The sequence below is a fragment of the Pinus tabuliformis genome, chromosome 5_2 (assembly GCF_031772625.1).
Source record: "Pinus tabuliformis cultivar Carrire ecotype Pingquan chromosome 5_2, CPIR1, whole genome shotgun sequence".
Lineage (NCBI taxonomy): Eukaryota > Viridiplantae > Streptophyta > Pinopsida > Pinales > Pinaceae > Pinus > Pinus tabuliformis.
Genome location: NC_142306.1, coordinates 621,928,199 through 621,947,269, shown reverse-complemented (window position 1 = coordinate 621,947,269; position 19,071 = coordinate 621,928,199). Strand labels below are relative to the sequence as shown.

Below are 19,071 nucleotides of genomic sequence, written 5' to 3'. Positions count from 1 at the left end.
TTTTTTGTTATTCAAATAAAATTTTAAATAATAAATAACTTCAATATTCTTAAAAAAATATTGAAAACCCTAAATTATACACATTATAACTAACAATTCCCCTTCAAATTTCAAGTAAAATTAACCACTTAAATAATCCAAATACATCAATATACATAAAAACAACAACATTATTTATTTTTACAAATTCACAGTAAATAATTAAAAAATAACATATATCATCATCATACATAGAATAAAAGTATATAAATATTTTATTTATAGCTTTTTCAAACATACATATTTTTATTTTCAGTTTTTCCTATGCCAAAATACAAGAAAACTAAATCCCATACTCAGCTCGTATCTCTTTCTTCTTCTCTCCCAGGGTAGCAATGAAGATAGCATACTCCTGATTCTGCCACTGAGGAAGCAGCTCGCTCTGAGGAACCTCACACAGCACAAATCCTTCTTCCCCCATGATCTCCAGGCAGTCAGAGGCCACAAGCCTGAGCTCACAGGCAATCAGAATCTTGGTATCTCCATTACACAGCTCCCTCAGAGTGTGACACAGATCAGGCATGGATTCCACATCATAAAGGACATCAGACATGAGAATAAAGTCCACAGGAGGATCAAGCCCAGAGCACCCATATCCCCACACCAAAGCCATGGCCTTGGCCTTCTCCCCCAGCTCATTTTCATCAATATTCCTCTGCAAACCTGGGATAAGGGCCTGGATGTCTGTTAGCACAACATCTGCTCCCATGGCCGCTGCAACCAACCCTGGAATCCCAGTCCCAGCACCCAACTCCACTACTTCTTGCCCTTCAATGACAGACCAGTACAGGAGCCTATCCAGTGGCCCAAAACAAAGGAGCTACTCCATGCCCATGACCCTGTGTAGGCTTTCCCTGTTCCAGGCTCAGATAAGTCATCATGGTCATACACAACCAGTTTTCTGCCATCGATTTCAACTTCATGGGGATTGACCATGTAAGAATATAATTCCACCCACAAGCTAAAACTTGCAGCGCAGAGAGAATATTACAGAGTCACAGACTGCTCAGACCTTGATAGGCTTCCAAGCTCTTTGAAATATCAGAAATGTAGGAGTAGCAGAGCCACATTGCTTATCAAAAGTCGTCGCCCTTTCCTTGCTGACCGGCGACGCCAAGTAATGTCGGTTGGTCAAAACAATTCATTAGGGTTGCTTGAGTTCGGATTTGTGGTCGGCCCTCATGGTTCCCAATGGTCATATATGTCAGAGGCCATGTTCGCAAATTATTTATTAATTTTCACACGATATTATTTTGCATTGAAATGTGATGGACAACTCTCAGACACGTCGGTGAAGATTTTAATAAAGCAAGGCAAAGATGCCTTCAAAAAGACAGTAAATAAATTAGGAATATTCTAACAAAATTTATCATCACAACACATAGAATTTTGATTGATTTTTCAAGGAATTGGAATCATAATTAGTACAACCTTTATCATATTGTTTTACCATATATAAAATATGAATCACGTTAGAGCAATAATCATGTAAAATATTTGGTAATTTTTTATTAAATTTATGGTTAAAAAAGTCATTTTTTTAATAAATATTACATTGATAAATTAGAGGTCAAAGTACATCATAGTTTATTTGTTGTTAGGGAAACTAAATCAACAACATATTAAATTTTTTTTAGTTAAAATAAACTACATAACAGAAAATATAAGCTGCAAAATTATATCTAGCACAACTTGGTTGATGATAGACATCTAGAATTAAATAAACAAGCTGAGACATGCCCCAAAAAAGAGATATAAGACAGACCATAGTCGGTTAACTGAAAGTTGAGACAGCTGAGGGGTCTCTTGGAGAGACTTGACCATGATTTTTCCAAATGAGATTCTCAATCCTGGATAGATGAGAAAAGTCAATCTTAAATGAGATAAAAAATAATAATAATAATAATAAAATAAAAAATAAAATAAAAAATTATTAACAAAAATACCATTCTTTTAGAGAAGTAATGTAAAAGTATGTTTTAAGAGATTATGAAAGCTTATTAGAAAAATATTTCTTACTAATAAAAATAACATACTTTTTAGAAAGCAAACATAAATCTCAAAGTGTGTTTTAGGACCTTGGGTGATGTACTTATGAGTGAACCTCTTAATTAATTTTGTTGATATTGATCTTGAACTTGAATTGTTTTAAGAAGATCTAAATGTGAAAGTGATCGACGAAAAAAAAGGTGTTATATATATATTTTTTGTAAGGTTAGTATTTTTATATTATTTTCAAAATTGTCACTTTATATTGCATTCAAAAAGAGGTATATAGCAGTTTTCTATGGGCTACTAGTCTACTGCTAGAGAAATCAAACCAATAACGGAGGTTCAAAATCTTGACATTACATATTGCAAAAGCTATAAGTCTAAAATTTAGACTATACAGAAAATTGATACAAATTTTATGCCAAAAATTGATAGTCGTAGCTTTAACGATGCCATAATAAATGACCATAACATAAAACCTAGCTCACCTGATCATGTTAGCTTGAGGGAGAATCCACTTGTATTTGTGGAGAAGGTTCATTGTCTTCGTTAGAGGAGGTGAAGGCAAGGCTTACTAGCTTTTTTGCTAGCACAAGAACCTTTTTTCCCAACCTTTCCACTTTGTTCATCATCTTTGCAATACACACCAATATTGCTTGATGTATGTCTAAATGATCTATCAACCCTTCCCAAAGAGTTTTAATGTGTCAATACATATTAAGTATTTGCATATATGAAATCTAATGAGCTTGAGTGGAACTACCAATCTCTGGGAACCAATTCCTTGTGTCCTTGTTGTCTTGATGATTTGGGATTAATCTGCAACTATGTCAAACCTCCTCCTCCTCCTCAAATATTTTTCTACAAAATTCTTCGAATTTAACCTCCATAAATCTATCCATAAAATAATTAACAATAGCTGGAGCTTGAGGCTAAGAAGACAAGGGCTTATGAGTTTTAGGTTAGACAGGAGGGGTGACTCTATCTCTTTTACCTCCTCTATGACTAGAGGAGACTCTTCGACATGCCATGAAAAGGGGAAAATGATGGAGGAAGATTCAAAAGCCATAATTTAAGGGAATGTGCCAAAAACTAGAACCCATGGGAGAGAACCAAACAAAAGCAGGGGAAATCCACGAAAATTACTAGCCCAACACGGAAAATTTTTACCAATTTGAATTCTCCAAACTAATAGACCCCCCTCTAAACTATCACAAAATTATTGGGTAGAGCTAGAGCCTAACAAAATATTGAGTTGAGGGCACGGGTTTAGAAGGAAACCAAGAAAACTAGCCTAATATCACTAGAAAGCTTAGAGAAGGGAAGAAGAACTAGAGTCTAGTAAAATAGATCCACCTGCAGAGGATAATAACTAAGAGTTTTATAAAAGAATAGGCTAGTGAATACAGAAATTACCACCAAGTTGAATCTCAAAGGCAATCTCGATGTAGTCCTTACGCCAAAGAAAGTGAGCCTAAGAATTCCTACCTTCTAACTGAGAGCCATGATTAAGCCAAAGACTAGGGGCATTGTTTCCTAGAGCTCTGCATCGAGCTAGCGATCCAACACTCAAAGACATCCAGGAACCATAATAAAAGAAAAACCAACAAAAGAACTAGTAAAAATGGAGAGAATTAACACTTAATAGACTGTAAGCTAAAGGAAAAATAAACAACAAATTGAAATACTCATGAAGTCGACGATCCATATACCAATATATATCATCAACCCAAATTCTTGTTCTCCTCAACAACCTTGTATTATAATTTCCCACAAAATGACATAGCTTTCCTCATAACTATGCTTGAAACTAGCTTGAAGGTGAGATGTAGGATTAAATGTCCTTCCCAGATCTCCCATTCATCAACCTCCATAATGCCTAAAACCTCCCATGATCCAACCTCAAACACCCCCAAATGCGTAAGTCCCTTTATGCATGCAACCTTCCAACTAGGGGTTGTAGTGCCACCCCTAATTAAACCCCATGCATTCATTTTGAGACTATGGTACGATTCCCACAGTTGGGCACCCTACGTGAGGTAAAGAATGTGGTATTCACAAGATATTGTTGCTTCACACACTTTTACTAGTTTATTGCATTTATCCAGTAAAATATCATGAAGGAATAAATAATAAGAAGCTTGTGGGTCACATGTGAGGTTTAGAACTATGGAAAAATGGGTGTGGGCAAGATCTAGGGTGTTCATTGCTACATTATGGAATTGATTCATAGAAGGATCCAAAAACTAAGAAAAGGAACACATTTGGAATGAGAATATATTGGGTTTGGGTTGGGATTGGTGATGATTAAAAGGTTGATCATTGATCTGAATCTTAGGGGGGCTTATAATGTAAGTTCAAATGCATAAATCATAAATTCATATTTTTATGTAAAAGGGAACTTAATTAGTATGTAACTGATGGATTCAAACCTAACCAAATTTGAATTCATCAACAAGACATCTTATAAGAAGGAATTAGGAAGAGAGTGAAGGTCAAGAAGGAGAGGTCCCAAAATTGGCATCATTGCATGTATTAATAGTTATTCTTAAAGGAATTCTTCTTCTTCTCCAATTCTTTCTCTCTCTTCATATTTTTGTGATGTATCCAATTCTTGAATTTTTATGGAAGATATATATCTTTTCTCTCCTCCTCTCTCAGCATGCATGACTCATAGATATTAGCCCCCAAGATCTGGATCAATCACTTACATAAGCAATAATGCCGTAGTTATTATTTCAAGCTCTAGAGTCAAGTTGCCTTGAATGAAATTTGTAAATTTCATAATTGTACTTCTACGAAGAATAAAACTTCATTTCCTCCTTCACATAGAGCAAAGAAATTCACCAAATACCAACTAATAAGGAGGATGTATACCATATTATCTGATGTATATTAAAGACGAAAGGTGATTCCTGCAACCAAGTTGTGTAGAAAAATAGTGATCTTCTCCACACTAGTAATGTAGATGACTCTGTTGTTGGCACTCGATGGAAAAGTGGTTGTTGGGTCTTCAATTGTGGGAGAGGAGGTTGATTTTTGTAAGATAGCATCTTTATAAAAAGGTATAAGTCAATGGAGAATGAGAAATGCTAGGGGAAGTCAAATGAGGAGTAGATGCAAGTGACAAGGTAGGCATTGTCACAACATGAGTTTGTGTAAGGTATTAAAAAAAATGATGACTTAGGTGTTATTGGGGGTGGGTGTTGGAACCTATGAAGGAAGAGAAAAGAGGGAAATATGATGGACTTTGGCATTACAAAATAACAGAAATAGTTGAATGGTAGATAGAAAATGCATCAAAATGATAATTGGACAAGAAAACCAATTTCCCAAAACCATGGTTTATGATGACAAGGTTTAAGTAGTACCCTACCCTTATTTACATGCCGTTGACCTAACTAATGTCAAATGCACATGTCATTGAATTATGCCAATATATTTATTATTTTTATTTCACTTGGTTGACATAGTCATGGGGATGGTGACCCAAATTTTTGTTAATAAATTTATTATTCTTAAGGGCACTTATGTGATATAGTCATGGCATGGTGTCACAATCCTCGAATAGCTTTTGTGAAATTATAATTGACACAAGAGACTCATACAATAGCGATGATTACAAAAGTATCTTCATTCATATGTAGAACCAAGAATGTAAGTTAGAGTAATGATGTACTCGTGTATTAATAAGAAATATGCACATAGATATGGGTGAAATCACATCGACTTGTCATCCTTAAAACTAAACACTAAACATTGTGCCTTGCTATAAACATAATTTTTTTTTTTTGGGTGAAATCACATCCACTTGAAACTAAACACTAAACATTATGCCTTGCTATAAACATAATTTTTTAAATTTTTAATTAATTAATTAATTAATTATTTTATTTATTTATTTATTTATTTTTTTCTCAGTCAAGATATGGTCCAACAATAAACAAATGGGATTTGTGGTTGAATGAAAAAAAAAAATTAGGAGTTTTCATGCCTAAGTTTGGATGATGATCTTGTATATTACTTATAAGTCCTCAAAGCAACATGTATCACAAGTGAAGTTATGTTAGATTCATACCTAACCTAACCTGATCTAAGCTAACCAAACTATAAACCCTATTTATGCTCATAGTTTGACTCCTTAACATTTGTTCCAACTCTTCAATTTTTCATCCATTTCTTTAGATACCTCATTGATTGTTCAATTCCCCTTCTGTTTTCTCATGCCTCTTCAACATCCTATTATTTAGTTTCATCCCACATTATCTTCTCCAATACTCTATCCTTATCACACCAATCTATTCACTCATCATCACATTATTATATACATATTATTCTCTTATCATCCTTTATACATTCTTAAAAACATTATTTAATATCCTCTACACACTATATCCTCAACTCTTACACAATTAAATATATCCTCAACTACACAATGTTATCTTCTTACCAAAACAACACATCATTTTATTAATACACTCAACCAACTATATTTCACTTTTTCAACTCATACTCTTCTTCATTACCTCTTCCATCATTTTCCCTCACAATCATTTCTCTTGTCCTAAACTTTCCTCACAATATTATTTGTCTTCACTTAAACTTTCCATAAATGCCCCTACATCACTATGCATTGTGATCCATGAGAGCCCACTAAAATAAATGACAAAATAGCTCTACACACTATATCCTCGACTCTTACACAATTAAATATATCCTCAACTACACAATTTTTTCTTCATACAAAAACAACACATCATTTTATTAACATATTCAACCAATTATATTTCACTTTTGCACTCCATACCTTTCTTTATTACCTCTTTCATCATTTTCCTTCCTAATCATTTCTCTTTGATCTAAACTTTCCTCACCAATCATTTCACTTGACCTTGAACTTTCCATAAATGCTCTTACATCAACCTGCATTGTGTTCCATAAGAGCCCACTAAAATAAATGAGTAGGTACATAATGTTCCATGTTTGGCTCATGATACCAATGCTCTTGACTTAAACTTTCCTTAAATGCTCATACATCACCATGCACATTGATCCATTAGGTTCCATGTTTAGCTCATGTTATGTGCCCGAGAGACAAATTATTTATTCCACTTAAATAAATATGATGCGTACATGTCACCCATTTGATAAGAAATGTGTACTTGCTCATATGCCCCACCCTCTACGTTATATTTTGTATCCTAAGGACCAATGTAATTCGTTTTGCTTTCCCCTTCGGATCACTTGGAGCTCTAGCCCCCACTATTCAAGAATCTACCATGCCATAACATCATTCTTTTGGGCCCCATGTAAATTGCAAAATCCCCTTTGTTCAAGAATAATAACACCTCAATGTTAAGCTAAGACCACATCCACCTTCCGAAATTTCTTGAATTAAATTTTTTAAAAATAGATATGCCGTCGAGAAAAACAATTTATTTGGAGCAATGGGTTTTTGGAACAATGTTGATTTGTTTTTTTTTTTTTTTTTCCATGAATTCAAGAGATGATTTTTTTTTATTTTTTTTTAACTCTCTACTTTGTGAATGAAGAGTGGTGAGAAGATAATTAGCATAGGTTTAAGAATATGAAAATGCTAACGGTGAACCATAATTGAGAATTTAGAATGGACTGCAGATAAAGTAAGTCGGTGGGAGAGTTCAGTGATGAGAGTTGTATATGTTTTGCTACAACATTGAGACGGTGAGGGTGGTTGGCTAACTCATAGGAAATTTACACCATGAATCTAAGGATAGGAAGGGGGTTCCATTTTTTAGAAATGTTTTGGCAAGTAAAAAATTTTTGTTTCATGATAGAAAACTTTTGCAGGAGGAACTTCGGGAGCAATACCAAGCAGTATGGAAGATAAATAGAAATAAGGTTTAAAAGGTCCCTGCATACCCAAAGCTTCAAAAAACGTACACTTTGTAATTCCACAAAATTGTCTAGATGATCACAAGAAGCGCATGAGGGATCATGCCTTCATCTGTAAATTCATAGGTGGGTGGCCTACAGAGAGGGAACTAGAGAGATGGATACAAAAAACCTGGCAACCAAATGGGGAAGTTGATTTGAAACTGAGACCAAAAGGATTCTTTACAATCATCTTCTCTAACTTGGAGGATAAAGAAAGAATCTTTGAAGGAGGGTCATATTTTTACAATAATGTTGGTCTCTATATTAGACACTAGGAAGCATGTTTCAAACCTGATAAGGAATAACTCAAGGCAGCACCAGTCTAGGTGCAATTGTATTCTCTCTTAGTGGAGCTTTGGATTCTTGAAATCTTTGAGGGCATTAACCAAGTCTTAAGGCATTTTGTGAAGATCTCTGAGATTACCAAACGAGGGAAAAATATGTCATATGCTCGTATGTGTGTCTATATGAATATTTCTCAACCCCTGACGAAGTCTATTGAGTTGGATTATCAAGGGGAAATTTGGCACCAATCCATTGATTATGAACATGTACCCTTCAGGTGTCGCTATTGTCACCAACATAGACATATCTTTTGTGATTGTACACTGCGCAGAAGGGAACAAATGATTGGCACTGAACCGAACATTGATGGCTTTACAAGGATTGCACCTAGAAGAAAATCACAAAAGGGACGGTTTGCTCAAATCCACCAACCAATTCCAGACCCAAACTCATTCTCAGCCTTAGAGGTGATGGAGGTGGTGGAGGAAGAATACCCACACCCTGTAGACATTCAAATGAAGGATAAGTCTTTGTCCCCAGAGAAAGATACACAAATGCAGAACATCAAGCTAGAGGAAGGTGTACCACAAGTAGACCACACTAATTATTTTGACTTACCAGAGATTGAGGAAGTAATTCAGCTTATACAACAGGACTTAAAGAACATTACTAGTGAGGAACAATATATGGTGTCCATGGTGAATGACGGGCGCATCAAACCTAGGGTATCTCATAAAAGAAATCAAGGAGTAATATGTTGTGGCCTATATCAATTTAAAAACAAAATGTCATCAAACCCTCAGAGAGGGTCATGGTCCCTGTTCCATCCTAGCCTTTAAATCCAAAGGCAAGGAGACTCTCATTAAAGATCTTACAAAGGAGCTCAAGAAGAAAGGGCAAAGGCCCAAGAAGGAATCCCTTCAAAATATAGGTGACAACTGTGTCAATGCAGGACATGTAGCAGCTCTTTCGGAGGTATTTCCACCCCTATAAAACCCTTCAACATTAATATTTTATCATGGAATATAAGGGGACTTAATAGCAAGGGGAAGCTTCGATATATTAAAGAATGAATCTGGCTAGAAAAACCAACGATTGTAATGTTGCAGGAAACAAATATTTTGGGGGACAAATTTCCCCAAATTGTAGATAAGTGTTGGAAAGGATGTAAATACATGGCCCTTGATGCTAAGGGAATGGTTGGAGGATTGGAAGTTCTATGGAATCCACAAGAGGTAGTTTTCCAATACTGGATGGCTAGTTCTAGAATCCTGACTAGGATGTTTTGATATATAGGGACAAGAGAGCTAGTCTTTCTCAAGGCGGTGTATGGCCCTTCGATGGCGGTAAACAAATGTCCCTTTCTAGACCAACTTTTGGCAACTAAACAATTGATAGGGGACTCCTTATGGGTGGTTGGCGGAGATTTCAACCTTATCAGATCATTGAAGGAGAAACGAGGAGGGGTACATTGTCTGGCCCTAATTTTGACCTTATTTGACAGTTATATAGAACAATTACAGTTAGTGGGTATCTAGAACATAAATGGTTTATATACTTGGAACAATCAGAGAGGGGGAAAACATCAAATAGCAAGTTATTTAGATCGTTTTCTTCTATCTGAGGGCATTATGCATAAGGATATCTTTTTTGAAGCGACTATTTTACCATGTATGGGCTCTAATTATTGGCCTCTTAGACTGGAGATGGAATTAAAGCAGGCTCCTCTTAATCACCCCTTCCGCTTTGAATGTTTTTGGTTAAAGGTTCCTGGATTTTTAAAGAAGTTGCAACTTTGGTGGAAAGAGATGAATTTTCAAGGTAATCCTAAGATGTATACCTTTCAATTAAAGCTCAAAACGTTAAAAAATAAAATCATAAATTGGAATAAGAAAGAGTTTGGTAACATTTTTTAGGACAATATTAAGTTGGAGGGACAAATGAAAACTATCCAACAATGCATCATCTTGGAAGGGAGATCTCCTGAACTCATTGTGGAGGAAGGAAGTATTCTTAATAGGTTGGAGCAACACAAACAACAAGATCAGGAAATCTTATGGAGGCAAAAATCCCAGGTACAATGGCTTAAGGAAGGGGAGAGAAACTCTCATTTCTTCCACAACTCAATGTTGCAGAGATGCCACAACAATCACATTTTCTCTATATTGGGGGCAGATGGTGAGAGGAAAATAGCACACAGTGACATAGAGGAAGAATTGGTAGGTTACTTTCAAGGTATTCTTACAAAACATTCACTCCTCAACAATCATCTATTCACTATGTTATCTCATATATCCCAAAATTGGTCAAAAGAGATCAGAATAGGGCTCTTATGAGGCCTATCACTTTTCAAGAGGTACAAATGGTAGTCTTTAATCTACCGAAAAATAAGGTCCTATGCCTGGATGGTTTTACCTCATATCTTCTTAAGGTCTCTTGGGAGTTCCTAAGTATGGATTTTTATGAAGTGGTGGAAGAATCCTGACAAACTCAATCAATTCTCCCTGCTCTAAATGCAACTTTTCTCACCCTAATCCAAAAAGAGGGACACTCTAATGAACCCAATGGTTTTCATCCAATATCATTGTGCAATTTAATATACAAAATAATCTCCACAATCATTGTGAGTCGATTGAAACCATTACTTCCATATTTGATATCACAGAAATAGACATGTTTAGTTGAAGGACGTATCATCACATATGGTATCATCACCATGAAGTAATTTATTCACTCCTTACGAATTATTAAATACCTAGGTATATTTATTAAGCTCAATCTGTCGAAGGCTTGCGACTGAATCAGTGGGATCTATTTGTTACATATGTTGGAAACTTTTTGTTTTCTGGCGAAATGGCTGACTTGGATAGCATTGTTGATATTTTCTCCTTTCTTTTCAATTCTTATCAATAGCTCACCCACCACTAGTCCTCCCCATCTAGGGGGTTGCAACAGGGAGATCTATTATCTCATTTCCTTTTAATTTTGGTTATGGAAGGTTTGGGAAGGATGTAAAAATCCTTGTGTGCTCAAGGAATTATCTCTGGCCTAAGGTAGTATGGTGATGATCTCCCTCTCATATATCAATGGTTCATGGATGATGTTGTGCTTTTTGGGCCTTCCACCCTCAAGGAAGTTAAAGGAATTAAACATATCCTCAACATTTTTATGGATGCTTCAAGAATGAAAGTTAATTAGGAGAAAACCAATATTTTTTCTTTAATTTCCAAGAGTCAGTTCAAGTCCATCTAATAATTGTATTAGGTTTCTGTCGGGCTCAACTTCCATCAAAATATTTGGGAGTTCCCCTAGTCTTTTATCACAATAGAGTGGCGACATGGGAGGGTCTAATTGAACATATGTGGAAATGATCAGTAATTGGGCTCTCAGGATGCTAAACCTTGCAAGGCATCGGGTACTCACAAAAGCGATCTTACAAGCAATCCCCAACTATTAATTAGTGGTAATGCCTGTCATAAAAATGGTATGTCACCATCTTCGCTCATTATGGATGGATTTTTTATGGAAATTGTTAGGTCCCTATAATACTAGTGTATTACCCTTATTGTTATTGTTAGTGTAGCCCCCTATTGTTATTGTTGTGCCCCATAGAAGCCCACTATTGTTATTGTTGTGCCTTTACATTATTATTGTTATGTAGGATTTGATTATATTGTGACCCCTTAGACTCCTATATATACCAAGGAGGTCTTATCATTTGTATCATCCAATAATTGTTCATTTGTGTAATGTAAAGTAGGTTTCCCCCTCGAAGAGGATAGTTTTTAAGTCATTGATCTATATTTTCTTTTGCTTTGTGAGTTGGTTGACATTTGGTATCATAGCTTTGGATTCTAGGGTTTCAATTCTACAAACAGGACATTTTGGCGTTTTAGCTATAAGTTTTTTTCTACGAGGCTTACGAAATTGAAATTGCAACCAAATGGAGTCGAAATATTGTGAACTTTTTGTATGAATTTCAAATCTTGGTTCGTTAAATTTTGAGAGATATGATTGAGGAAGTTACGGTTTTTACAAGATCTAGAATTCCATCTCAAGCAGGTGACCTGGGAAAAATCGTCATAACTTTCTCTCCGAGCATCAGATTTTAATTTCATAAAAAGTGACTGAAATTACACAGACTTTAGTTTAACATTTTTAGGGTTGAAGGTTGAAACAGTGACATGTGGAACTCTATACAAGTTCACTCTATTGAACCAGTCTATAATCAGGTCATCATGGGAGATTTGGCATAATTATTTCTTGAAGAATCCAATATCAGTATGACTTGTGGGGTTGGAAAGAAGACTCAGAGGGCTCCCACAATACGAAATTTCAAACCATGGAGATCCTAAATTACAGAGATACAACGACTTCAATATCGAGCTCCTAAAAAGAAAGAAAAATGTATGTAATTTTTAAAATTTTGCATAACTTTTGTTTGAAAAATCAGTTTGAAGTGATTCAAAGGGAATATTGAAGCATATATATAAGTATTTGGTTCTAAAATTCCTCCCAAACAAAATAATTCTACACCCATTAAGCCCTCAGAAATCTCTACTATGACTCATGAAGAGGAAGAATTGCAACATGATATATCAAAATTACGGGACCAAGTGCAACAAATTTCGCTCTCACAAAGAGCAACCAAAGATGAACTAAAAGGGGACATGGATGGTTTAAAATGAGAAATAAAAGGCGACATGAATGGTTTAAAAGTGGACATGGAAGGTTTGACAAATTTACTACATTAAATTCTTCCAAATGGAGAAAATGTATTCCATGAAACTCATGAGGAGAACAAAAGGGATATGAATAATGTTTTTAGAGACTCCAATGTTGGGTTTAAGACCCACGACATTCCAAAGATCGATATGAGGAAGTTTTATGGCAAGGATCCAGTAACATGGATACTACATATGGAGCAATACTTTGATCTCCATGTGCAACACACACAAAAGGTACACATTGCATCAAGTTTATATTTAGAACCCAATCAGTTTGTATAGTATTGATGACATTGTTCTCGTAAACCAATTGTCACTTGGTCAATTTTTACGAAGGAAATGATAACACATTATGAGGATACAAAGAGAAACACCTTCTTTAGCCAATTGATAAATCTCAAACAAAAGGTTTCAATGATGGAGCACATTGAGGACTTCCAAAAATTGAATATCAGGATAACTAATATTCCAGAGGAGCATAGGATTGATGCCTTCATAGGGAATTTGAAGGATAACATCCAACATGAGGTTCGCCTTTGGGAACTTGATTCATTAGAGAAGGAATTTAGGGTGGCAAGAAAAATTGAAAGCAAAATTATGGCAATAAGGAATTCTACCACTCACAACTATAATGGTGGAAGTGTTGTTGCTCCTAGCCTTCCACAACCTACAAGGTTGACGCCACAATAATTGGAGGAAAAAAGAGGAAAAGTGATTTGCTACAGTTGTGATAGAAAATACACTAAAGTTCATAAGTGTGCTGAGAATAAATTATTCTACATAGATTGTGAAGAGGAGGAAGAAAAGGAACAAGAAACATCAAAAGAGGAGGATATACACCAGGAACCAACCCCAGAGAAAGAAGAAATGAATTTGAACATATCTTGTAATGCATTGGCAGGAATTACCACTCCTCAAACTCTCAAGATAGAAGGATATATCAAGAAGAAAAAGGTAATAGTGCTAATTGATTCAGGTAGTACCCATAATTTTATTCATTGTAAGATAGCCAAGGAATTGAATTGCTTCCTATATCTAGCACCAAAGTGTCAAGTGATGGTTGCAAATGGAGGAACTATAAATTTCTCTAGAAAGTGCCATAATATCAAGCTAACCATGGGGGAATATGTATTGAATAGTCCAATGATTTCCATTCCAATGGGTGGTGTTGATGTTGTACTAGGAGTCTAATGGTTATAATCTTTGGGGACGATAGCTTTTAATTTTCAAGAAATTTTCTTGAGTTTTTTTTTTGGAAGGAAAGGAAGTTGAATTAAGGGGTATTGGAGGGAAACTAGGAAAGTTAATCACCTCTAATGGCATGAAAAATCTTTTGAATAAAGAAAAATGGGGCGTAATTGCACAATTATGCTCACTAGAGGTTCAAAAATTGAAATCATATATTTCTATGTATCTCCAAAAAGTCTTGGAAAATCATTCCAAGGTATTTGAGACTCCCAAAGGCTTCCCACCTATTCATGATCATGATCATTTTATTCATTTCATTATTGGAAGTCTTCCTCCAAACATCAGACCTTGCAGATATATGTATTCCCAAAAGAGTGAAATTGAATGTATGGTTGCATAAATGCTAGAGGATGGTATAATTCAACCTAATCAAGCTCTTTCTCTACTCTAGTAGTATTGTTGCAAAAGAAGGATGGATCATGGTGTATGTGTCCTTATTATAGGGAGCTCAACAAGATCACTATTAAAGATAAATTTCCCATTATTGTCATTGATGAATTGTTGGATGAATTACATGGAGAAATTACTTCACCAAGTTGGATCTTCATTCAAGATATCATCAAATTAGAATGAAGACTGAAGACATTATGAAAACAACACTCATAACTCATGAGGGTCACTACAAATTTTTGGTCATGACTTTTTGCCTTACTAATGCACCTTCCACATTTCAAGGTTTGATGAATTCCATTTTTAAAACCTTATAAAATTTGTTTTAGTATTTTTTGATGATATACTAATCTACAAAAAGTCTTGGAAGGATCATGTTCAATATGTTGACAGGGCTCTCAAACTATTAGAGGAGAAACAATTATATGAAAAAACCTTCAAATGTTTTTTTGGAGTACAGGAGGTGGAATATTTGGGTCGTATTGTATCTCATGAGGGTGTTAAGGTAGACCCTAACAAATAAAATCCATTAAGGAATGGAAATACCCACGACCATAAAGCATCTTTAAGGATTTCTCAAGCTAATAGGGTATTATTGCAAGTTTGTTAAGAATTAACAACATTACTGAAGAAATATACATTTTCCTTGACTCGAGAAGCAACTAAGGCCTTTGAACATCTTAAAGAGGTAATGTGCCAAGCACCAGTTTTAGCTAAGCCAAACTTCACAGAAACCTTTGTTGTGGAATGTGATGCCTCGGTAAATGGAATTGGTGTTGTTTTAATGCAAGAAGGAAGACCCATTGCTTTTGAAAGTCATCAAATCAAAGGAAAGTAGTTACACAAACCTATTTATGAGAAGGAAATGTTGGAAATACTACATGCATTAAAGAAATGGAGACCTTACCTAATGGGAAGACACTTCAAGGTAAAAAAAATCATGATAGTCTTAAATACTTTTTGGAACAAAGATTATCTTCAGAAGAGCAACAAAAATGGGTCACAAAGATGTTGGGTTATGAGTTTGAAATCAACTACAAAAAAGGGAAGCAAAATGTTGTTGCAGATGTACCCTCAAGAAAGGATGAGGATGTTGAAGCATTGCGTTGTGTCATTTCTATTATCCAACCTGATTAGATAACCGAAGTAAGGGATGAATGGAAGAATGGCGAAGAGGTGTGGACATTCATTCAAAATTTTCAGCAAGATCCCAATACATCTGATACATTTAGCTGGAAAAATGATTCATTGTGGTACAAAGATCTCTTATATATTTGTAAGATTTCCCAACTCAAGCAAAATATTCTTTTAGAATTGCACATCTCCCCCTTACAAGGGAACTCAAGATTTTTAAAAACTTACCACAGGGTCAGGAAGGAATTTTTTGGGATGGCCTTAAATATGATAATTAGAAGTTTGTGGCAGAATGGTTAGTTTTCCAACAAAATAAAGTTGAGACAATTAAGACATCGGGTCTGTTACGACCATTAGCCATTCCAAGTCAGCGTTGGGAGGAGGTCTTAATGGATTTTATCGCAAGTTTACCCAAGCCTAAAGGAAAGGGTGTCATCATGGTGGTAGTAGATAGACTTACCAAGTATGCACACTTTTGTGCATTATATCATCCTTTTAAAGCCAATACAGTTTCTACTGCATTTATGGAAACAATTCAAAAGCTACATGGAAACCTAAAGATTATTGTAACTGACAGAAATCCGATTTTCACTGGAAATTTTTGGACAAAATTATTTTCTTGTCTTGGTACTCAATTAGATCATAGCTCATCTTATCATCCTCAGCCTGACAGGAAAATTGAGATAGTGAACAAATGTTTGGAAGGATATATTCGTTACTTTGTATTTGATAAACAAACACAATGGATCAAGTGGTTACTTCTAGTTGAATGCTGGTATAATACTTCCTTCCTTACTGCAGCAAAAATGACCCCATTTATGGCACTTTATGGATATCATCCACCATCCATCACTTCATATTTAAGAGAAAAATCTAAGGTTCAAGCAGTGGAAGATCACATCGATCATCAACAACAAGTTCTCCAACTCTTAAAGGATAACCTCACTCTAGCATAGAATCGAGTGAAAAACACGCAGATTAGCATCACAATGAAAAGAAGTTTTGATGTAGGTGGTTAGGTATTTTTACAACTATAACCATACAAACAAATGTCCCTAAAGCAAGCTAAGAAGGATAATAAATTATCACTCAAGTACTATGGTCCTTACAAGGTGTTGAAAAATATTGGTACTATGACATACAAATTGGAGTTGTCTGCGTCTTCTCGAGTACACCCAGTTTTCCATGTTTCATGCTTAAAGAAGGTTATCGGTGGAAAGCTCCTAATTCAAACAATGTTGCCAAAACTTGACAAAGAAGTAAAAATCATATTTGAGCTTGAAGGAGTCCCAAAAACAAGAATCTGACAGCTATAAAATCGATGAATTTTAGAGTATGGTATTAAGTGGAAGAACTTACCTGCTAAAGATTCCACATGGGAGGATCATAATTTTATACAGAAGCCTCCGGAACTACTCAAGCATTGAGGATAACACTTTTTTGAAGGATAGGGCCATTTTAGGTCCCTATAATACTAGTGTATTCCCCTTATTGTTATTTTTAGTGTAGGCCCCTATTGTTATTGTGTTTCCCATGTATCCCCCATGTTGTTATTGTTGTGCTCCATAAAATCCCACTATTTTTATTGTTGTGCCCTTACATTATTATTGTTATGTAGGCTTTGATTAGATTGTGACCTTTTAGACTCCTATATATACCAAGGAGGTCTTATAATTTGTATCATCCAAGAATTGTTCATTTATGTAATGTAAATGAGGTTCCCCCCTCGAAGAGGATAATTTTTAAGTCGTTGATATATCTTTTCTTCTACTTTGTGAGTTGGTTGCATGAAAAAAGGTACTCATAAAGCTCATAAGTGGGCACTAGTTAGTTGGGACACACTCATTTTTCCTAAGATATTGGGAGGTTTGGGTTTGCGAGACCCCGAAATAATTATAAAAGTGTATGGCATGAAGTTATAGTAGGCTTGGATCCAAGGAGGTACAAAACTCTGGAAAAGGATATTGCTTAGAAAATATGCACCATTAGCAACACAGGAGGCGCGCCTAAGATTTCAAGGTATTGGTAAAGGATTTGAGACTTGAGTATGGGCTCAACAATGTAGGTAACTGGTAAGGAAGTTCTCATTTTGAGATATTAAAGGAGGAACGATGACATCCTTTTGGGAAGATTCCTAGCAAGAATACCCTCCTCTAGACAATAATTTACGCTTATTCCCTATTAAAACTTTGACTCAGGGATTGGGAACGCACAAGGTATCATAATTTTGGTAGCCTCAAGTTAGTGAGCCACTATGGAGACAATGGAAGGGAAGAGATGATTGGGGGAGTCTGCTAGATCATTTACCATGGCAAGAATTCAACTCAATACTTGCAGATAGACAAATTATATTTTCTCTTAAGAATGATATACTAAGGTGGGGACAACAATTAGTAGGAGTATTCTCACTTAAAGAAGCTTACTCCATTTTAGCAAGTTGGGGACCAAAATATAATGAGGGTGTGTGGAAATGGATTTGGGAGATCTCATGGTAGCCGAAACTATCTGCATTATTGTGGTTGTTAGCTCGAGGGCGCACTCTTACTTGGGATCGGCTCCAGAGGAGGGGTTTTAAGGGCTTGTCATTTTTCCAACTATGCAACCACATCGAGGGAAATGTGAATCACCTCTTTCTCTCATGTCCCATCACAATGGAGATTTTTTCAATCATTCCCCAAATATCCAGGTGTAGTTTCCCTAATGACTCTATTCAATTATTGGATCCAACATAAATAGAAGAATCGCATAATCTCTAGGGTCTAGCAATTAGTTTTAGGTTTCACATTATGGAATATACGGAAGGAACAAAATAACGATTCACACTCTCTCTTAGGGAAGAGTTTTGGCAACCTTAATACCTTATCGATTGGAGATTTTTTCTTGGATCTCTGACATCACATTATTCACGCTTATTCATGGGAGCATGATGTTTGAACGGTTGGAATGTGTTGAAGAGTGTGTCAGGGTTTCCAAATGTCTATTTGGTGATCCAACATTCACCACAGACATTCCTCTCATGCTCGTCACTATATTCTCACCCGAGCTTTATAGTTGCATGGACATTTATCCTCGGTGGAAAATTAGTTACGCCAATTTAGGTGGCAAAGCTTGTATCACAAGCTCAGGTGACCTTAGGTACTTATGGTATACTTATCCTTCTTCAATCACTTTCTCCATTTTTATGATTACTCTCTGGTTATGGTAGATGATGTTTCAATTACATTAATCGTTATCTGGAAAACTCTTGTTAGTATTTGCATACCGTCACTAGGTCAATGTTCTTCATCTTGTTCCTCCATAACACCAGCATGGGGTCGTCCTTCAAATTGGTAGTAGTATT

At 35.6% G+C, this 19,071-nt stretch overlaps 1 pseudogene; it reads right to left on the bottom strand.

Annotated features, from left to right (window-relative positions):
• Window positions 1-227: 227 nt before the first annotated feature.
• LOC149160579 (uncharacterized) lies at window positions 228-1,233 on the bottom strand (annotated as a pseudogene).
• Between the last annotated feature and the right edge of the window lie 17,838 nt (window positions 1,234-19,071).